We start from the raw sequence: 24,855 nt of genomic DNA, 5'->3' as shown, positions 1-24,855 counted from the left end.
GAAGCAAGGAACCATTATGACACCATGAAGGCCAAGAATCAAATGGTTCATTGTAAGACCAAGTGGCCTAAAAGGGCTTGGAATGCATTGTGACACCACAGAGGTTAAGAGAAGCAAGGAACCATTGTGACCCAATGCAGGCTAACAATCTAATGAACCCTTGTGGCACCAGGGGGTATAAAAAGGGCCAGGGATGGATTGTTACAGCACGGGGACCAATAGAAGCAAGGATCTATTATGCCACCATGGAGGACAAGAATCAAATGATTCATTGTGACATCAAGTGGCCTAAAAGAGCATGGGATGCATTGTGACACCACAGGGGTTAAGAGAAGCAAGGATCCATTGTGTCCCAATGGAGGCTAATAATCCCAGGATCCCATTTGACACCAGGGGGCGTAAAAGGGCCAGGGATGAATTGTGACAGCATGGGGCCCAATAGAAACAAGGAACCATTATGCCACCATGGAGGCCAAGAATCAAATGATTCATTGTGACATCAAGTGGCCTAAAAGGGCATGGGATGCATTGTGACACCACAGAGGTTAAGAGAAGCAAGGAACCATTGTGACCCAATGCAGGCTAACAATCTAATGATCCCTTGTGACACCAATGGGCCTAAAAGGGGCAGGGATGAATTGTTACAGCACGGGGACCAATAGAAGCAAGGATCTATTATGCCACCATTGAGGCCAAGAATCAAATGATTCATTGTGACATCAAGTGGCCTAAAAGGGCATGGGATGCATTGTGACAGCACAGGGGTTAAGAGAAGCAAGGATCCATTGTGACCCAATGCAGGCTAACAATCTAATGATCCCTTGTGACACCAATGGGCCTAAAAGGGGCAGGGATTAATTCTTACAGCACGAGGACCAATAGAAGCAAGGATCTATTATGCCACCATGAAGGCCAAGAATCAAATGGTTCATTGTAAGACCAAGTGGCCTAAAAGGGCTTGGAATGCATTGTGACACCACAGAGGTTAAGAGAAGCAAGGAACCATTGTGACCCAATGCAGGCTAACAATCTAATGAACCCTTGTGGCACCAGGGGGTATAAAAAGGGCCAGGGATGGATTGTTACAGCACGGGGACCAATAGAATCAAGGATCTATTATGCCACCGTGGAGGCCAAGAATCAAATGATTCATTGTGACATCAAGTGGCCTAAAAGGGCATGGGATGCATTGTGACAGCACAGGGGTTAAGAGAAGCAAGGAACCATTGTGACCCAATGCAGGCTAACAATCTAATGATCCCTTGTGACACCAATGGGCCTAAAAGGGGCAGGGATGAATTGTGAAAGCATGGGGCCCAAGTAAAACCTGGTACAATTATGCCACCATGGAGGCCAAGAATCAAATGATTCATTGTGACATCAAGTGGCCTAAAAGGGCATGGGATGCATTGTGACACCACAGAGGTTAAGAGAAGCAAGGAACCATTGTGACCCAATGCAGGCTAACAATCTAAGAATCCCTTTTGACACCAGGGGGCGCAAAAGGACCACGGATGAACTCTGACAGCATGGGGACCTATAGAAGCAAGGAACCATTATGACACCATGAAGGCCAAGAATCAAATGGTTCATTGTAAGACCAAGTGGCCTAAAAGGGCTTGGAATGCATTGTGACACCACAGAGGTTAAGAGAAGCAAGGAACCATTGTGACCCAATGCAGACTAACAATCTAATGATCCCTTGTGGCACCAGGGGGTATAAAAAGGGCCTGGGATGGATTGTTACAGCACGGGGACCAATAGAAGCAAGGATCTATTATGCCACCGTGGAGGCCAAGAATCAAATGATTCATTGTGACATCAAGTGGCCTAAAAGAGCATGGGATGCATTGTGACACCACAGGGGTTAAGAGAAGCAAGGATCCATTGTGTCCCAATGGAGGCTAATAATCCCAGGATCCCATTTGACACCAGGGGGCGTAAAACGGCCAGGGATGAATTGTGACAGCATGGGGCCCAATAGAAACAAGGAACCATTATGCCACCATGGAGGCCAAGAATCAAATGATTCATTGTGACATCAAGTGGCCTAAAAGGGCATGGGATGCATTGTGACACCACAGAGGTTAAGAGAAGCAAGGAACCATTGTGACCCAATGCAGGCTAACAATCTAATGATCCCTTGTGACACCAATGGGCCTAAAAGGGGCAGGGATGAATTGTGAAAGCATGGGGCCCAAGTAAAACCTGGTACAATTATGCCACCATGGAGGCCAAGAATCAAATGATTCATTGTGACATCAAGTGGCCTAAAAGGGCATGGGATGCATTGTGACACCACAGGGGTTAAGAGCAGCAAGGAACCATTGTGACCCAATGCAGGCTATCAATCTAAGAATCCCTTTTGACACCAGGGGGCGCAAAAGGACCACGGATGAACTCTGACAGCATGGGGACCTATAGAAGCAAGGAACCATTATGACACCATGAAGGCCAAGAATCAAATGATTCATTGTAAGACCAAGTGGCCTAAAAGGGCTTGGAATGCATTGTGACACCACAGAGGTTAAGAGAAGCAAGGAACCATTGTGACCCAATGCAGGCTAACAATCTAATGATCCCTTGTGGCACCAGGGGGTATAAAAAGGGCCAGGGATGGATTGTTACAGCACGGGGACCAATAGAAGCAAGGATCTATTATGCCACCGTGGAGGCCAAGAATCAAATGATTCATTGTGACATCAAGTGGCCTAAAAGGGCATGGGATGCATTGTGACAGCACAGGGGTTAAGAGAAGCAAGGATCCATTGTGACCCAATGCAGACTAACAATCTAATGATCCCTTGTGGCACCAGGGGGTATAAAAAGGGCCTGGGATGGATTGTTACAGCACGGGGACCAATAGAAGCAAGGATCTATTATGCCACCGTGGAGGCCAAGAATCAAATGATTCATTGTGACATCAAGTGGCCTAAAAGAGCATGGGATGCATTGTGACACCACAGGGGTTAAGAGTAGCAAGGATCCATTGTGTCCCAATGGAGGCTAATAATCCCAGGATCCCATTTGACACCAGGGGGCGTAAAAGGGCCAGGGATGAATTGTGACAGCATGGGGCCCAATAGAAACAAGGAACCATTATGCCACCATGGAGGCCAAGAATCAAATGATTCATTGTGACATCAAGTGGCCTAAAAGGGCATGGGATGCATTGTGACACCACAGAGGTTAAGAGAAGCAAGGAACCATTGTGACCCAATGCAGGCTAACAATCTAATGATCCCTTGTGACACCAATGGGCCTAAAAGGGGCAGGGATGAATTGTGAAAGCATGGGGCCCAAGTAAAACCTGGTACAATTATGCCACCATGGAGGCCAAGAATCAAATAATTCATTGTGACATCAAGTGGCCTAAAAGGGCATGGGATGCATTGTGACACCACAGGGGTTAAGAGCAGCAAGGAACCATTGTGACCCAATGCAGGCTAACAATCTAAGAATCCCTTTTGACACCAGCGGGCGCAAAAGGACCACGGATGAACTCTGACAGCATGGGGACCTATAGAAGCAAGGAACCATTATGACACCATGAAGGCCAAGAATCAAATGATTCATTGTAAGACCAAGTGGCCTAAAAGGGCTTGGAATGCATTGTGACACCACAGAGGTTAAGAGAAGCAAGGATCCATTGTGACCCAATGCAGGCTAACAATCTAATGATCCCTTTTGAAACCAATGGGCCTAAAAGTGGCAGGGATCTATTGTGAAAGCATGGGGCCCAATTAAAACATAGTACAATTATGCCACCATGGAGGCCAAGAATCAAATGATTCATTTTGTCATCAAGTGGCCTAAAAGGGCATGGGATGCATTGTGACACCACAGAGGTTAAGAGAATCGAGGAACCATAGTGCCCCAATGCAGGCAAACAATCTAATGATCCCTTGTGGCACCAGGGGGTATAAAAAGGGCCAGGGATGGATTGTTACAGCACGGGGACCAATAGAAGCAAGGATCTATTATGCCACCCTGGTGGCCAAGAATCAAATGATTCATTGTGACATCAAGTGGCCTAAAAGGGCATGGGATGCATTGTGACAGCACAGGGGTTAAGAGAAGCAAGGATCCATTGTGACCCAATGGAGGCTAATAATCCCAGGATCCCATTTGACACCAGGGGGCGTAAAAGGGTCAGGGATGAATTGTGACAGCATGGGGCCCAATAGAAACAAGGAACCATTATGACACCATGGAGGCCAAGAATCAAATGATTCATTGTGACATCAAGTGGCCTAAAAGGGCATGGGATGCATTGTGACACCACAGGGGTTAAGAGAAGCAAGGAACCATTGTGACCCAATGCAGGCTAACAATCTAATGATCCCTTGTGACACCAATGGGCCTAAAAGGGGCAGGGATGAATTGTGAAAGCATGGGGCCCAAGTAAATCCTGGTACAATTATGCCACCATGGAGGCCAAGAATCAAATGATTCATTGTGACATCAAGTGGCCTAAAAGGTCATGGGATGCATTGTGACACCACAGGGGTTAAGAGAAGCAAGGAACCATTGTGACCCAATGCAGGCTAACAATCTAATGATCCCTTGTGGCACCAGGGGGCGCAAAAGCACCACGGATGAGCTCTGACAGCATGGGGACCTATAGAAGCAAGGAACCATTATGACACCATGAAGGCCAAGAATCAAATGGTTCATTGTAAGACCAAGTGGCCTAAAAGGGCTTGGAATGCATTGTGACAGCACAGAGGTTAAGAGAAGCGAAGAACCATTGTGACCCAATGCAGGCTAACAATCTAATGATCCCTTGTGGCACCAGGGGGTATAAAAAGGGCCAGGGATGGATTGTTACAGCACGGGGACCAATAGAAGCAAGGATCTATTATGCCACCGTGGAGGCCAAGAATCAAATGATTCATTCTGACATCAAGTGGCCTAAAAGGGCATGGGATGCATTGTGACAGCACAGGGGTTAAGAGAAGCAAGGATCCATTGTGACCCAATGGAGGCTAATAATCCCAGGATCCCATTTGACACCAGGGGGCGTAAAAGGGCCAGGGATGAATTGTTACAGCACGGGGACCAATAGAATCAAGGATCTATTATGCCACCATGGAGGCCAAGAATCAAATGATTCATTGTGACATCAAGTGGCCTAAAAGGGCATGGGATGCATTGTGACACCACAGGGGTTAAGAGAAGCAAGGATCCATTGTGACCCAATGGAGGCTAATAATCCCAGGATCCCATTTGACACCAGGGGGCGTAAAAGGGCCAGGGATGAATTGTGACAGCATGGGGCCCAATAGAATCAAGGAACCATTATGACACCATGGAGGCCAAGAATCAAATGATTCATTGTGACATCAAGTGGCCTAAAAGGGCATGGGATGCATTGTGACCGCACAGGGGTTAAGAGAAGCAAGGAACCATTGTGACCCAATGCAGGCTAACAATCTAAGAATCCCTTTTGACACCAGGGGGCGCAAAAGGACCACGGATGAACTCTGACAGCATGGGGACCTATAGAAGCAAGGAACCATTATGACACCATGAAGGCCAAGAATCAAATGGTTCATTGTAAGACCAAGTGGCCTAAAAGGGCTTGGAATGCATTGTGACACCACAGAGGTTAAGAGAAGCGAGGAGCCATAGTGCCCCAATGCAGGCAAACAATCTAATGATCCCTTGTGGCACCAGGGGCTATGAAAAGGGCCAGGGATGGATTGTTACAGCACGGGGACCAATAGAAGCAAGGATCTATTATGCCACCGTGGAGGCCAAGAATCAAATGATTCATTGTGACATCAAGTGGCCTAAAAGGGCATGGGATGCATTGTGACAGCACAGGGGTTAAGAGAAGCAAGGATCCATTGTGACCCAATGGAGGCTAATAATCCCAGGATCCCATTTGACACCAGGGGGCGTAAAAGGGCCAGGGATGAATTGTGACAGCATGGGGCCCAATAGAAACAAGGAACCATTATGACACCATGGAGGCCAAGAATCAAATGATTCATTGTGACATCAAGTGGCCTAAAAGGGCATGGGATGCATTGTGACAGCACAGGGGTTAAGAGAAGCAAGGATCCATTGTGACCCAATGCAGGCTAACAATCTAATGATCCCTTGTGACACCAGGGGGCGTAAAAGGGCCAGGGATGTATTGTGAAAGCATGGGGCCCAATTAAAAACTGGTACAATTACGCCACCATGGAGGCCAAGAATCAAATTATTCATTGTGACATCAAGTGGCCTAAAAGGGCATGGGATGCATTGTGACACCACAGGGGTTAAGAGAAGCAAGGAACCATTGTGACCCAATGCAGGCTAACAATCTAAGAATCCCTTTTGACACCAGCGGGCGCAAAAGGACCACGGATGAACTCTGACAGCATGGGGACCTATAGAAGCAAGGAACCATTATGACACCATGAAGGCCAAGAATCAAATGGTTCATTGTAAGACCAAGTGGCCTAAAAGGGCTTGGAATGCATTGTGACACCACAGAGGTTAAGAGAAGCGAGGAACCATAGTGCCCCAATGCAGGCAAACAATCTAATGATCCCTTGTGGCACCAGGGGGTATAAAAAGCACCAGGGATGGATTGTTACAGCACGGGGACCAATAGAAGCAAGGATCTATTATGCCACCGTGGAGGCCAAGAATCAAATGATTCATTGTGACATCAAGTGGCCTAAAAGGGCATGGGATGCATGGTGACACCACAGGGGTTAAGAGAAGCAAGGAACCATTGTGACCCAATGCAGGCTAACAATCTAATGATCCCTTGTGACACCAATGGGCCTAAAAGGGCCAGGGATGAATTGTTACAGCACGGGGACCAATAGAAGCAAGGATCTATTATGCCACCATGGAGGCCAAGAATCAAATAATTGATTGTGACATCAAGTGGCCTGAAAGGGCATGGGATGCATTGTGGCAGCACAGGGGTTAAGAGAAGCAAGGATCCATTGCGACCCAATGCAGGCTAACAATCTAATGATCCCTTTTGACACCAATGGGCCTAAAAGTGGCAGGGATGTATTGTGAAAGCATGGGGCCCAATTAAAACCTGGTACAATTATGCCACCATGGAGGCCAAGAATCAAATGATTCATTTTGAAATCAAGTGGCCTAAAAGGGCATGGGATGCATTGTGACAGCACAGGGGTTAAGAGAAGCAAGGAACCATAGTGACCCAATGCAGGCTAACATTCTAAGAATCCCTTTTGAAACCAGGGGGCGCAAAAGGACCACGGATGAACTCTGACAGCATGGGGACCTATAGAAGCATGGAACCATTATGACACCATGAAGGCCAAGAATCAAATGGTTCATTGTAAGACCAAGTGGCCTAAAAGGACTTGGAATGCATTGTGACACCACAGAGGTTTAGAGAAGCAAGGAACCATAGTGCCCCAATGCAGGCTAACAATCTAATGATCCCTTGTGGCACCAGGGGTTATAAAAAGGGCCAGGGATGGATTGTTACAGCACGGGGACCAATAGAAGCAAGGATCTATTATGCCACCTTGGAGGCCAAGAATCAAATGATTCATTGTGACATCAAGTGTCCTAAAAGGGCATGGGATGCATTGTGACACCACAGGGGTTAAGAGAAGCAAGGATCCATTGTGACCCAATGCAGGCTAACAATCTAATGATCCCTTTTGACACCAATGGGCCTAAAAGGGACAGGGATGTATTGTGAAAGCATGGGGCCCAATTAAAACCTGGTACAATTACGCCACCATGGAGGCCAAGAATCAAATGATTCATTGTGACATCAAGTGGCCTAAAAGGGCATGGGATGCATTGTGACAGCACAGGGGTTAAGAGAAGCAAGGAACCATTGTGACCCAATGCAGGCTAACAATCTAAGAATCCCTTTTGACACCAGCGAGCGCAAAAGGACCACGGATGAACTCTGACAGCATGGGGACCTATAGAAGCAAGGAACCATTATGACACCATAAAGGCCAAGAATCAAATGGTTCATTGTAAGACCAAGTGGCCTAAAAGGGCTTGGAATGCATTGTGACACCACAGAGGTTAAGAGAAGCAAGGAACCATTGTGACCCAATGCAGGCAAACAATCTAATGATCCCTTGTGGCACCAGGGGGTATAAAAAGCACCAGGGATGGATTGTTACAGCACGGGGACCAATAGAAGCAAGGATCTATTATGCCACCGTGGAGGCCAAGAATCAAATGATTCATTGTGACATCAAGTGGCCTAAAAGGGCATGGGATGCATGGTGACACCACAGGGGTTAAGAGAAGCAAGGAACCATTGTGACCCAATGCAGGCTAACAATCTAATGATCCCTTGTGACACCAATGGGATTAAAAGGGCCAGGGATGAATTGTTACAGCACGGGGACCAATAGAAGCAAGGATCTATTATGCCACCATGGAGGCCAAGAATCAAATAATTGATTGTGACATCAAGTGGCCTGAAAGAGCATGGGATGCATTGTGGCAGCACAGGGGTTAAGAGAAGCAAGGATCCATTGTGACCCAATGCAGGCTAACAATCTAATGATCCCTTTTGACACCAATGGGCCTAAAAGTGGCAGGGATGTATTGTGAAAGCATGGGGCCCAATTAAAACCTGGTACAATTATGCCACCATGGAGGCCAAGAATCAAATGATTCATTTTGAAATCAAGTGGCCTAAAAGGGCATGGGATGCATTGTGACAGCACAGGGGTTAAGAGAAGCAAGGAACCATAGTGACCCAATGCAGGCTAACATTCTAAGAATCCCTTTTGAAACCAGGGGGCGCAAAAGGACCACGGATGAACTCTGACAGCATGGGGACCTATAGAAGCATGGAACCATTATGACACCATGAAGGCCAAGAATCAAATGGTTCATTGTAAGACCAAGTGGCCTAAAAGGACTTGGAATGCATTGTGACACCACAGAGGTTTAGAGAAGCAAGGAACCATAGTGCCCCAATGCAGGCTAACAATCTAATGATCCCTTGTGCCACCAGGGGTTATAAAAAGGGCCAGGGATGGATTGTTACAGCACGGGGACCAATAGAAGCAAGGATCTATTATGCCACCTTGGAGGCCAAGAATCAAATGATTCATTGTGACATCAAGTGTCCTAAAAGGGCATGGGATGCATTGTGACACCAGAGGGGTTAAGAGAAGCAAGGATCCATTGTCACCCAATGGAGGCTAACAATCTAATGATCCCTTTTGACACCAATGGGCCTAAAAGGGACAGGGATGTATTGTGAAAGCATGGGGCCCAATTAAAACCTGGTACAATTACGCCACCATGGAGGCCAAGAATCAAATGATTCATTGTGACATCAAGTGGCCTAAAAGGGCATGGGATGCATTGTGACACCACAGGGGTTAAGAGAAGCAAGGAACCATTGTGACCCAATGCAGGCTAACAATCTAAGAATCCCTTTTGACACCAGCGAGCGCAAAAGGACCACGGATGAACTCTGACAGCATGGGGACCTATAGAAGCAAGGAACCATTATGACACCATGAAGGCCAAGAATCATATGGTTCATTGTAAGACCAAGTGGCCTAAAAGGGCTTGGAAGGCATTGTGACAGCACAGAGGTTAAGAGAAGCGAGGAACCATAGTGCCCCAATGCAGGCAAACAATCTAATGATCCCTTGTGGCACCAGGGGGTATAAAAAGGGCCAGGGATGGATTGTTACAGCACGGGGACCAATAGAAGCAAGGATCTATTATGCCACCGTGGAGGCCAAGAATCAAATGATTCATTGTGACATCAAGTGGCCTAAAAGGGCATGGGGTGCATGGTGACACCACAGAGGTTAAGAGAAGCAAGGAACCATTGTGACCCAATGAAGGCTAACAATCTAATGATCCCTTGTGGCACCAGGGGGTATAAAAAGCACCAGGGATGGATTGTTACAGCACGGGGACCAATAGAAGCAAGGATCTATTATGCCACCGTGGAGGCCAAGAATCAAATGATTCATTGTGACATCAAGTGGCCTAAAAGGTCATGGGATGCATTGTGACACCACAGAGGTTAAGAGAAGCAAGGAACCATTGTGACCCAATGCAGGCTAACAATCTAATGATCCCTTGTGACACCAATGGGCCTAAAAGGGCCAGGGATGAATTGTTACAGCACGGGGACCAATAGAAGCAAGGATCTATTATGCCACCATGGAGGCCAAGAATCAAATAATTGATTGTGACATCAAGTGGCCTGAAAGGGCATGGGATGCATTGTGGCAGCACAGAGGTTAAGAGAAGCAAGGAACCATTGTGACCCAATGCAGGCTAACAATCTAATGATCCCTTTTGACACCAATGGGCCTAAAAGTGGCAGGGATGTATTGTGAAAGCATGGGGCCCAATTAAAACCTGGTACAATTATGCCACCATGGAGGCCAAGAATCAAATGATTCATTTTGACATCAAGTGGCCTAAAAGGGCATGGGATGCATTGTGACAGCACAGGGGTTAAGAGAAGCAAGGAACCATAGTGACCCAATGCAGGCTAACATTCTAAGAATCCCTTTTGAAACCAGGGGGCGCAAAAGGACCACGGATGAACTCTGACAGCATGGGGACCTATAGAAGCAAGGAACCATTATGACACCATGAAGGCCAAGAATCAAATGGTTCATTGTAAGACCAAGTGGCCTAAAAGGGCTTGGAATGCATTGTGACACCACAGAGGTTAAGAGAAGCAAGGAACCATAGTGCCCCAATGCAGGCTAACAATCTAATGATCCCTTGTGTCACCAGGGGTTATAAAAAGGGCCAGGGATGGATTGTTACAGCACGGGGACCAATAGAAGCAAGGATCTATTATGCCACCGTGGAGGCCAAGAATCAAATGATTCATTGTGACATCAAGTGTCCTAAAAGGGCATGGGATGCATTGTGACACCACAGGGGTTAAGAGAAGCAAGGATCCATTGTGACCCAAAGGAGGCTAACAATCTAATGATCCCATTTGACACCAATGGGCCTAAAAGGGACAGGGATGTATTGTGAAAGCATGGGGCCCAATTAAAACCTGGTACAATTACGCCACCATGGAGGCCAAGAATCAAATGATTCATTGTGACATCAAGTGGCCTAAAAGGGCATGGGATGCATTGTGACACCACAGGGGTTAAGAGAAGCAAGGAACCATTGTAACCCAATGCAGGCTAACAATCTAATGATCCCTTGTGGTACCAGGGGGTATAAAAAGGGCCAGGGATGGATTGTTACAGCACGGGGACCAATAGAAGCAAGGATCTATTATGCCACCGTGGAGGCCAAGAATCAAATGATTCATTGTGACATGAAGTGGCCTAAAAGGGCATGGGATGCATTGTGACACCACAGGGGTTTAGAGAAGCAAGGATCCATTGTGACCCAATGCAGGCTAATAATCCCAGGAACCCATTTGACACCAGGGGGCGTAAAAGGGCCAGGGATGAATTGTGACAGCATGGGGCCCAATAGAAACAAGGAACCATTATGACACCGTGGAGGCCAAGAATCAAATGATTCATTGTGACATCAAGTGGCCTAAAAGGGCATGGGATGCATGGTGACACCACAGAGGTTAAGAGAAGCAGGGAACCATTGTGACCCAATGCAGGCTAACAATCTAATGATCCCTTGTGACACCAATGGGCCTAAAAGGGCCAGGGATGAATTGTGAAAGCATGGGGCCCAATTAAAACCTGGTACAATTATGCCACCATGGAGGCCAAGAATCAAATGATTCATTGTGACATCAAGTGGCCAAAAAGGGCATGGGATGCATTGTGACAGCACAGAGGTTAAGAGAAGCAAGGAAACATTGTAACCCAATGCAGGCTAACAATCTTATGATCCCTTGTGGCACCAGGGGGTATAAAAAGGGCCAGGGATGGATTGTTACAGCACGGGGACCAATAGAAGCAAGGATCTATTATGCCACCGTGGAGGCCAAGAATCAAATGATTCATTGTGACATCAAGTGGCCTAAAAGGGCATGGGATGCATTGTGACAGCACAGGGGTTAAGAGAAGCAAGGATCCATTGTGACCCAATGGAGGCTAATAATCCCAGAATCCCATTTGACACCAGGGGGCGTAAAAGGGCCAGGGATGAATTGTGACAGCATGGGGCCCAATAGAAACAAGGAACCATTATGACACCATGGAGGCCAAGAATCAAATGATTCATTGTGACATCAAGTGGCCTAAAAGGGCATGGGATGCATGGTGACACCACAGAGGTTAAGAGAAGCAAGGAACCATTTTGACCCAATGAAGGCTAACAATCTAATGATCCCTTGTGGCACCAGGGGGTATAAAAAGCACCAGGGATGGATTGTTACAGCACGGGGACCAATAGAAGCAAGGATCTATTATGCCACCGTGGAGGCCAAGAATCAAATGATTCATTGTGACATCAAGTGGCCTAAAAGGGCATGGGATGCATTGTGACACCACAGAGGTTAAGAGAAGCAAGGAACCATTGTGACCCAATGCAGGCTAACAATCTAATGATCCCTTGTGACACCAATGGGCCTAAAAGGGCCAGGGATGAATTGTTACAGCACGGGGACCAATAGAAGCAAGGATCTATTATGCCACCATGGAGGCCAAGAATCAAATAATTGATTGTGACATCAAGTGGCCTGAAAGGGCATGGGATGCATTGTGGCAGCACAGGGGTTAAGAGAAGCAAGGATCCATTGTGACCCAATGCAGGCTAACAATCTAATGATCCCTTTTGACACCAATGGGCCTAAAAGTGGCAGGGATGTATTGTGAAAGCATGGGGCCCAATTAAAACCTGGTACAATTATGCCACCATGGAGGCCAAGAATCAAATGATTCATTTTGACATCAAGTGGCCTAAAAGGGCATGGGATGCATGGTGACAGCACAGGGGTTAAGAGAAGCAAGGATCCATTGTGACCCAATGCAGGCTAACATTCTAAGAATCCCTTTTGAAACCAGGGGGCGCAAAACGACCACGGATGAACTCTGACAGCATGGGGACCTATAGAAGCAAGGAACCATTATGACACCATGAAGACCGAGAATCAAATGGTTCATTGTAAGACCAAGTGGCCTAAAAGGGCTTGGAATGCATTGTGACAGCACAGAGGTTAAGAGAAGCGAGGAACCATTGTGACCCAATGCAGGCTAACAATCTAATGATCCCTTGTGGCACCAGGGGGTATAAAAAGGGCCAGGGATGGATTGTTACAGCACGGGGACCAATAGAAGCAAGGATCTATTATGCCACCGTGGAGGCCAAGAATCAAATGATTCATTGTGACATCAAGTGGCCTAAAAGGGCATGGGATGCATTGTGACAGCACAGGGGTTAAGAGAAGCAAGGATCCATTGTGACCCAATGGAGGCTAATAATCCCAGGATCCCATTTGACACCAGGGGGCGTAAAAGGGCCAGGGATGAATTGTTACAGCACGGGGACCAATAGAAGCAAGGATCTATTATGCCACCATGGAGGCCAAGAATCAAATAATTGATTGTGACATCAAGTGGCCTGAAAGGACATGGGATGCATTGTGGCAGCACAGGGGTTAAGAGAAGCAAGGATCCATTGTGACCCAATGGAGGCTAACAATCTAATGATCCCTTTTGACACCAATGGGCCTAAAAGTGGCAGGGATGTATTGTGAAAGCATGTGGACCAATTAAAACCTGGTACAATTATGCCACCATGGAGGCCAAGAATCAAATGATTCATTGTGACATCAAGTGTCCTAAAAGGGCATGGGATGCATTGTGACACCACAGGGGTTAAGAGAAGCAAGGAACCATTGTGACCCAATGCAGGCTAACAGTCTAAGAATCCCTTTTGACACCAGGAGGCGCAAAAGGACCACGGATGAACTCTGACAGCATGGGGACCTATAGAAACAAGGAACCATTATGACACCATGAAGGCCAAGAATCAAATGGTTCATTGTAAGACCAAGTGGCCTAAAAGGGCTTGGAATGCATTGTGACACCACAGAGGTTAAGAGAAGCAAGGAACCATTGTGACCCAATGCAGGCTAACAATCTAATGATCCCTTGTGACACCAATGGGCCTAAAAGGGGCAGGGATGAATTGTGAAAGCATGGGGCCCAAGTAAAACCTGGTACAATTCTATCACCATGGAGGCCAAGAATCAAATGATTCATTGTGACATCAAGTGGCCTAAAAGGGCATGGGATGCATTGTGACACCACAGAGGTTAAGAGAATCGAGGAACCATAGTGCCCCAATGCAGGCAAACAATCTAATTATCCCTTGTGGCACCAGGGGGTATAAAAAGGGCCAGGGATGGATTGTTACAGCACGGGGACCAATAGAAGCAAGGATCTATTATGCCACCCTGGTGGCCAAGAATCAAATGATTCATTGTGACATCAAGTGGCCTAAAAGGGCATGGGATGCATTGTGACAGCACAGGGGTTAAGAGAAGCAAGGATCCATTGTGACCCAATGGAGGCTAATAATCCCAGGATCCCATTTGACACCAGGGGGCGTAAAAGGGTCAGGGATGAATTGTGACAGCATGGGGCCCAATAGAAACAAGGAACCATTATGACACCATGGAGGCCAAGAATCAAATGATTCATTGTGACATCAAGTGGCCTAAAAGGGCATGGGATGCATTGTGACACCACAGAGGTTAAGAGAAGCAAGGAACCATTGTGACCCAATGCAGGCTAACAATCTAATGATCCCTTGTGACACCAATGGGCCTAAAAGGGGCAGGGATGAATTGTGAAAGCATGGGGCCCAAGTAAACCCTGGTACAATTATGCCACCATGGAAGCCAAGAATCAAATGATTCATTGTGACATCAAGTGGCCTAAAAGGGCATGGGATGCATTGTGACACCACAGGGGTTAAGAGAAGCAAGGAACCATTGTGACCCAATGCAGGCTAACAATCTAATGATCCCTTGTGGCACCAGGGGCTATAAAAAGGGCCAGGGATGGATTGTTACAGCACGGGGACCAATAGAAGCAAGGATCTATTATGCCACCGTGGAGGCCAAGAATCAAATGATTCATTGTGACATCAAGTGGCCTAAAAGGGCATGGGATGCATTGTGACACCACAGGGGTTAAGAGAAGCAAGGATCCATTGTGTCCCAATGGAGGCTAATAATCCCAGGATCCCATTTGACACCAGGGGGCGTAAAAGGGCCAGGGATGAATTGTGACAGCATGGGGCCCAATAGAAACAAGGAACCATTATGACACTATGGAGGCCAAGAATCAAATGATTCATTGTGACATCAAGTGGCCTAAAAGGGCATGGGATGCATTGTCACACCACAGGGGTTAAGAGAAGCAAGGAACCATTGTGACCCAATGAAGGCTAACAATCTAATGATCCCTTGTGGCACCAGGGGGCGCAAAAGGACCACGGATGAACTCTGACAGCATGGGGACCTATAGAAGCAAGGAACCATTATGACACCATGAAGGCCAAGAATCAAATGGTTCATTGTAAGACCAAGTGGCCTAAAAGGGCTTGGAATGCATTGTGACAGCACAGAGGTTAAGAGAAGCAAGGAACCATTGTGACCCAATGCAGGCTAACAATCTAATGATCCCTTGTGACACCAATGGGCCTAAAAGGGGCAGGGATTAATTGTGAAAGCATGGGGCCCAAGTAAAACCTGGTACAATTCTATCACCATGGAGGCCAAGAATCAAATGATTCATTGTGACATCAAGTGGCCTAAAAGGGCATGGGATGCATTGTGACACCACAGAGGTTAAGAGAAGCGAGGAACCATAGTGCCCCAATGCAGGCAAACAATCTAATTATCCCTTGTGGCACCAGGGGGTATAAAAAGGGCCAGGGATGGATTGTTACAGCACGGGGACCAATAGAAGCAAGGATCTATTATGCCACCCTGGTGGCCAAGAATCAAATGATTCATTGTGACATCAAGTGGCCTAAAAGAGCATGGGATGCATTGTGACAGCACAGGGGTTAAGAGAAGCAAGGATCCATTGTGACCCAATGGAGGCTAATAATCCCAGGATCCCATTTGACACCAGGGGGCATAAAAGGGTCAGGGATGAATTGTGACAGCATGGGGCCCAATAGAAACAAGGAACCATTATGACACCATGGAGGCCAAGAATCAAATGATTCATTGTGACATCAAGTGGCCTAAAAGGGCATGGGATGCATTGTGACACCACAGAGGTTAAGAGAAGCAAGGAACCATTGTGACCCAATGCAGGCTAACAATCTAATGATCCCTTGTGACACCAATGGGCCTAAAAGGGGCAGGGATGAATTGTGAAAGCATGGGGCCCAAGTAAAACCTGTTACAATTATGCCACCATGGAGGCCAAGAATCAAATGATTCATTGTGACATCAAGTGGCCTAAAAGGGCATGGGATGCATTGTGACACCACAGGGGTTAAGAGAAGCAAGGAACCATTGTGACCCAATGCAGGCTAACAATCTAATGATCCCTTGTGGCACCAGGGGGCGCAAAAGCACCACGGATGAACTCTGACAGCATGGGGACCTATAGAAGCAAGGAACCATTATGACACCATGAAGGCCAAGAATCAAATGGTTCATTGTAAGACCAAGTGGCCTAAAAGGGCTTGGAATGCATTGTGACAGCACAGAGGTTAAGAGAAGCGAAGAACCATTGTGACCCAATGCAGGCTAACAATCTAATGATCCCTTGTGGCACCAGGGGGTATAAAAAGGGCCAGGGATGGATTGTTACAGCACGGGGACCAATAGAAGCAAGGATCTATTATGCCACCATTGAGGACAAGAATCAAATGATTCATTGTGACATCAAGTGGCCTAAAAGGGCATGGGATGCATTGTGACAGCACAGGGGTTAAGAGAAGCAAGGATCCATTGTGACCCAATGGAGGCTAAAAATCCCAGGATCCCATTTGACACCAGGGGGCGTAAAAGGGCCAGGGATGAATTGTTACAGCACGGGGACCAATAGAATCAAGGATCTATTATGCCACCGTGGAGGCCAAGAATCAAATGATTCATTGTGACATCAAGTGGCCTAAAAGGGCATGGGATGCATTGTGACAGCACAGGGGTTAAGAGAAGCAAGGATCCATTGTGACCCAATGGAGGCTAATAATCCCATGATCCCATTTGACACCAGGGGTCGTAAAAGGACCAGGGATGAATTGTGACAGCATGGGGCCCAATAGAAACAAGGAACCATTATGACACCAAGGAGGCCAAGAATCAAATGATTCATTGTGACATCAAGTGGCCTAAAAGGGCATGGGATGCATGGTGACACCACAGAGGTTAAGAGAAGCAGGGAACCATTGTGACCCAATGCAGGCTAACAATCTAATGATCCCTTGTGACACCAATGGGCCTAAAAGGGCCAGGGATGAATTGTGAAAGCATGGGGCCCAATTAAAACCTGGTACAATTATGCCACCATGGAGGCCAAGAATCAAATGATTCATTGTGACATCAAGTGGCCTAAAAGGGCATGGGATGCATTGTGACACCACAGGGGTTAAGAGAAGCAAGGATCCATTGTGACCCAATGCAGGCTAACAATCTAATGATCCCTTGTGGCACCAGGGGGTATAAAAAGGGCCAGGGATGGATTGTTACAGCACGGGGACCAATAGAAGCAAGGATCTATTATGCCACCATTGAGGACAAGAATCAAATGATTCATTGTGACATCAAGTGGCCTAAAAGGGCATGGGATGCATTGTGACAGCACAGGGGTTAAGAGAAGCAAGGATCCATTGTGACCCAATGGAGGCTAAAAATCCCAGGATCCCATTTGACACCAGGGGGCGTAAAAGGGCCAGGGATGAATTGTTACAGCACGGGGACCAATAGAATCAAGGATCTATTATGCCACCGTGGAGGCCAAGAATCAAATGATTCATTGTGACATCAAGTGGCCTAAAAGGGCATGGGATGCATTGTGACAGCACAGGGGTTAAGAGAAGCAAGGATCCATTGTGACCCAATGGAGGCTAATAATCCCATGATCCCATTTGACACCAGGGGTCGTAAAAGGACCAGGGATGAATTGTGACAGCATGGGGCCCAATAGAAACAAGGAACCATTATGACACCAAGGAGGCCAAGAATCAAATGATTCATTGTGACATCAAGTGGCCTAAAAGGGCATGGGATGCATGGTGACACCACAGAGGTTAAGAGAAGCAGGGAACCATTGTGACCCAATGCAGGCTAACAATCTAATGATCCCTTGTGACACCAATGGGCCTAAAAGGGCCAGGGATGAATTGTGAAAGCATGGGGCCCAATTAAAACCTGGTACAATTATGCCACCATGGAGGCCAAGAATCAAATGATTCATTGTGACATCAAGTGGCCTAAAAGGGCATGGGATGCATTGTGACACCACAGGGGTTAAGAGAAGCAAGGATCCATTGTGACCCAATGCAGGCTAACAATCTAATGATCCCTTGTGGCACCAGGGGGTATAAAAAGGGCCACGGATGGTTTGTTACAGCACGGGGACCAATAGAAGCAAGGATCTATTATGCCACCATGGAGGCCAAGAATCAAATGATTCATTGTGACATCAAGTGGCCTAAAAGGGCATGGGATGCATTGTGACAGCACAGGGGTTAAGAGAAGAAAGGATCCATTGTGACCCAATGGAGGCTAATAATCCCAGGAACCCATTTGACACCAGGGGGCGTAAAAGGGCCAGGGATGAATTGTGACAGCATGGGGCCCAATAGAAGCAAGGAACCATTATGACACCATGGAGGCCAAGAATCAAATGATTCATTGTGACATCAAGTGGCCTAAAAGGGCATGGGATGCATGGTGACACCACAGGGGTTAAGAGAAGCAAGGAATCATTGTGACCCAATGCAGGCTAAAAATCTAATGATCCCTTGTTACACCAATGGGCCTAAAAGGGACAGGGATGAATTGTTACAGCACGGGGACCAATAGAAACAAGGATCTATTATGCCACCATTGAGGCCAAGAATCAAATGATTCATTGTGACATCAAGTGGCCTAAAAGGGCATGGGATGCATTGTGACAGCACAGGGGTTAAGAGAAGCAAGGATCCATTGTGACCCAATGCAGGCTAACAATCTAATGATCCCTTGTGACACCAATGGGCCTAAAAGGGCCAGGGATGTATTGTGAAAGCATGGGGCCCAATTAAAACCTGGTACAATTACGCCACCAAGGAGGCCGAGAATCAAATGGTTCATTGTGACATCAAGTGGCCTAAAAGGGCATGGGATGCATTGTGACACCACAGGGGTTAAGAGAAGCAAGGAACCATTGTGACCCAATGCAGGCTAACAATCTAAGAATCCCTTTTGACACCAGGGGGCGCAAAAGGACCACGGATGAACTCTGACAGCATGGGGACCTATAGAAGCAAGGAACCATTATGACACCATGAAGGCCAAGAATCAAATGGTTCATTGTAAGACCAAGTGGCCTAAAAGGGCTTGGAATGCATTGTGACACCACAGAGGTTAAGAGAAGCGAGGAACCATTGTGACCCAATGCAGGCTAACAATCTAATGATCCCTTGTGGCACCAGGGGCTATAAAAAGAGCCAGGGATGGATTGTTACAGCACGGGGCCCAATAGAAGCAAGGATCTATTATGCCACCGTGGAGGCCAAGAATCAAATGATTCATTGTGACATCAAGTGGCCTAAAAGGGCATGGGATGCATTGTGACAGCGCAGGGGTTAAGAGAAGCAAGGATCCATTGTGACCCAATGGAGGCTAATAATCCCAGGATCCCATTTGACACCAGGGGGCGTAAAAGGGCCAGGGATGAATTGTGACAGCATGGGGCCCAATAGAAACAAGGAACCATTATGACACCATGGAGGCCAAGAATCAAATGATTCATTGTGACATCAAGTGGCCTAAAAGGGCATGGGATGCATTGTGACAGCACAGGGGTTAAGAGAAGCAAGGAACCATTGTAACCCAATGCAGGCTAACAATCTAATGATCCCTTGTGGCACCAGGGGTTATAAAAAGGGCCAGGGATGGATTGTTACAGCACGGGGACCAATAGAAGCAAGGATCTATTATGCCACCGTGGAGGCCAAGAATCAAATGATTCATTGTGACATCAAGTGGCCTAAAAGGGCATGGGATGCATTGTGACAGCGCAGGGGTTAAGAGAAGCAAGGATCCATTGTGACCCAAAGGAGGCTAATAATCCCAGGATCCCATTTGACACCAGGGGGCGTAAAAGGGCCAGGGATGAATTGTGACAGCATGGGGCCCAATAGAAACAAGGAACCCTTATGACACCATGGAGGCCAAGAATCAAATGATTCATTGAGACATCAAGTGGCCTAAAAGGGCATGGGATGCATTGTGACAGCACAGGGGTTAAGAGAAGCAAGGATCCATTGTGACCCAATGCAGGCTAAAAATCTAATGATCCCTTTTGACACCAATGGGCCTAAAAGGGACAGGGATGTATTGTGAAAGCATGGGGCCCAATTAAAACCTGGTACAATTATGCCACCATGGAGGCCAAGAATCAAATGATTCATTGTGACATCAAGTGGCCTAAAAGGGCATGGGATGCATTGTGACAGCACAGGGGTTAAGAGAAGCAAGGAACCATAGTGCCCCAATGCAGGCAAACAATCTAATGATCCCTTGTGGCACCAGGGGGTATAAAAAGGGCCAGGGATGGATTGTTACAGCACGGGGACCAATAGAAGCAAGGATCTATTATGCCACCGTGGAGGCCAAGAATCAAATGATTCATTGTGACATCAAGTGGCCTAAAAGGGCATGGGATGCATTGTGACACCACAGGTGTTAAGAGAAGCAAGGATCCATTGTGACCCAATGGAGGCTAACATTCTAATGATCCCTTTTGACACCAATGGGCCTAAAAGGGGCAGGGATATATTGTGAAAGCATGGGGCCCAATTAAAACCTGGTACAATTACGCCACCATGGAGGCCAAGAATCAAATGATTCATTGTGACATCAAGTGGCCTAAAAGGGCATGGGATGCATTGTGACAGCACAGGGGTTAAGAGAAGCAAGGAACCATTGTGACCCAATGCAGGCTAACAATCTAATGATCCCTTGTGACACCAATGGGCCTAAAAGGGCCAGGGATGAATTGTGAAAGCATTGGGCCCAATTAAAACCTGGTACAATTACGCCACCAAGGAGGCCAAGAATCAAATGATTCATTGTGACATCAAGTGGCCTAAAAGGGCATGGGATGCATTGTGACACCACAGGGGTTAAGAGAAGCAAGGAACCATTGTGACCCAATGCAGGCTAACAATCTAAGAATCCCTTTTGACACCAGCGGGCGCAAAAGGACCACGGATGAACTCTGACAGCATGGGGACCTATAGAAGCAAGGAACCATTATGACACCATGAAGGCCAAGAATCAAATGGTTCATTGTAAGACCAAGTGGCCTAAAAGGGCTTGGAATGCATTGTGAAACCACAGAGGTTAAGAGAAGCGAGGAACCATTGTGACCCAATGCAGGCTAACAATCTAATGATCCCTTGTGGTACCAGGGGGTATAAAAAGCACCAGGGATGGATTGTTACAGCACGGGGACCAATAGAAGCAAGGATCTATTATGCCACCGTGGATGCCAAGAATCAAATGATTCATTGTGACATCAAGTGGCCTAAAAGGGCATGGGATGCATTGTGACAGCACAGGGGTTAAGAGAAGCAAGGATCCATTGTGACCCAATGGAGGCTAACAATCTAATGATCCCTTTTGACACCAATGGGCCTAAAAGGGGCAGGGATGTATTGTGAAAGCATGGGGCCCAATTAAAACCTGGTACAATTACGCCACCGTGGAGGCCAAGAATCAAATGATTCATTGTGACATCAAGTGGCCTAAAAGGGCATGGGATGCATTGTGACACCACAGGGGTTAAGAGAAGCAAGGAACCATTGTGACCCAATGCAGGCTAACAATCTAATGATCCCTTGTGGCACCAGGGGGCTCAAAAGGACCACGGATGAACTCTGACAGCATGGGGACCTATAGAAGCAAGGAACCATTATGACACCATGAAGGCCAAGAATCAAATGGTTCATTGTAAGACCAAGTGGCCTAAAAGGGCTTGGAATGCATTGTGACAGCACAGAGGTTAAGAGAAGCGAGGAACCATTGTGACCCAATGCAGGCTAACAATCTAATGATCCCTTGTGGCACCAGGGGGTATAAAAAGGGCCAGGGATGGATTGTTACACCACGGGGCCCAATAGAACCAAGGATCTATTATGCCACCGTGGAGGCCAAGAATCAAATGATTCATTGTGACATCAAGTGGCCTAAAAGGGCATGGGATGCATTGTGACACCACAGGGGTTAAGAGAAGCAAGGATCCATTGTGACCCAATGGAGGCTAATAATCCCAGGATCCCATTTGACACCAGGGGGCGTAAAAGGGCCAGGGATGAATTGTGACAGCATGGGGCCCAATAGAAACAAGGAACCATTATGACACCATGAAGGCCAAGAATCAAATGATTCATTGTGACATCAAGTGGCCTAAAAGGGCATGGGATGCATTATGGCAGCACAGGGGTTAAGAGAAGCAAGGATCCATTGTGACCCAATGCAGGCTAACAATCTAATGATCCCTTTTGATACCAATGGGCCTAAAAGGGGCAGGGATGAATTGTGAAAGCATGGGGCCCAAGTAAAACCTGGTACAATTATGCCACCATGGAGGCCAAGATTCAAATGATTCATTGTGACATCAAGTGGCCTAAAAGGGCATGGGATGCATTGTGACACCACAGGGGTTAAGAGAAGCAAGGATCCATTGTGACCCAATGGAGGCTAACATTCTAATTATCCCTTTTGACACCAATGGGCCTAAAAGGGGCAGGGATATATTGTGAAAGCATGGGGCACAATTAAAACCTGGTACAATTACGCCACCATGGAGGCCAAGAATCAAATGATTCATTGTGACATCAAGTGGCCTAAAAGGGTATGGGATGCATTGTGACACCACAGGGGTTAAGAGAAGCAAGGAACCATTGTGACCCAATGCAGGCTAAAAATCTAATGATCCCTTGTTACACCAATGGGCCTAAAAGGGACAGGGATGAATTGTTACAGCACGGGGACCAATAGAAGCAAGGATCTATTATGCCACCGTGGAGGCCAAGAATCAAATGATTCATTGTGACATCAAGTGGCCTAAAAGGGCATGGGATGCATTGTGACAGCACAGGGGTTAAGAGAAGCAAGGAACCATTGTGACCCAATGCAGGCTAACAATCTAAGAATCCCTTTTGACACCAGCGGGCGCAAAAGGACCACGGATGAACTCTGACAGCATGGGGACCTATAGAAGCAAGGAACCATTATGACACCATGAAGGCCAAGAATCAAATAGTTCATTGTAAGACCAAGTGGCCTAAAAGGGCTTGGAATGCATTGTGACACCACAGAGGTTAAGAGAAGCGAGGAACCATTGTGACCCAATGCAGGCTAACAATCTAATGATCCCCTGTGACACCAGGGGGTATAAAAAGGGCCAGGGATGGATTGTTACAGCACGGGGACCAATAGAAGCAAGGATCTATTATGCCACCGTGGAGGCCAAGAATCAAATGATTCATTGTGACATCAAGTGGCCTAAAAGGGCATGGGATGCATTGTGACACCACAGGGGTTAAGAGAAGCAAGGAACCATTGTGACCCAATGCAGGCTAACAATCTAAGAATCCCTTTTGACACCAGGGGGCGCAAAAGGACCACGGATGAACTCTGACAGCATGGGGACCTATAGAAGCAAGGAACCATTATGACACCATGAAGGCCAAGAATCAAATGGTTCATTGTAAGACCAAGTGGCCTAAAAGGGCTTGGAATGCATTGTGACACCACAGAGGTTAAGAGAAGCGAGGAACCATTGTGACCCAATGCAGGCTAACAATCTAATGATCCCTTGTGGTACCAGGGGGTATAAAAAGCACCAGGGATGGATTGTTACAGCACGGGGACCAATAGAAGCAAGGATCTATTATGCCACCGTGGAGGCCAAGAATCAAATGATTCATTGTGACATCAAGTGGCCTAAAAGGGCATGGGATGCATTGTGACACCAGAGGGGTTAAGAGAAGCAAGGATCCATCGTGACCCAATGGAGGTTAATAATCCCAGGATCCCATTTGACACCAGGGGGCATAAAAGGGCCAGGGATGAATTGTGACAGCATGGGGCCCAATAGAAACAAGGAACCATTATGACACCATAGAGGCCAAGAATCAAATGATTCATTGTGACATCAAGTGGCCTAAAAGGGCATGGGATGCATGGTGACACCACAGGGGTTAAGAGAAGCAAGGAATCATTGTGACCCAATGCAGGCTAAAAATCTAATGATCCCTTGTGACACCAATGGGCCTAAAAGGGGCAGGGATGAATTGTTACAGCACGGGGACCAATAGAAGCAAGGATCTATTATGCCACCATTGAGGCCAAGAATCAAATGATTCATTGTGACATCAAGTGGCCTAAAAGGGCATGGGATGCATTGTGACACCACAGGGGTTAAGAGAAGCAAGGAACCATTGTGACCCAATGCAGGCTAAAAATCTAATGATCCCTTGTGACACCAATGGGCCTAAAAGGGGCAGGGATGAATTGTTACAGCACGGGGACCAATAGAAGCAAGGATCTATTATGCCACCATGGAGGCCAAGAATCAAATGATTCATTGTGACATCAAGTGGCCTAAAAGGGCATGGCATGCATTGTGACAGCACAGGGGTTAAGAGAAGCAAGGATCCATTGTGACCCAATGGAGGCTAACAATCTAATGATCCCTTTTGACACCAATGGGCCTAAAA

Source organism: Cinclus cinclus, chromosome 9 (genome assembly GCF_963662255.1).
Source record: "Cinclus cinclus chromosome 9, bCinCin1.1, whole genome shotgun sequence".
NCBI lineage: Eukaryota > Metazoa > Chordata > Aves > Passeriformes > Cinclidae > Cinclus > Cinclus cinclus.
Note: the sequence above shows the minus strand (reverse complement) of the source record.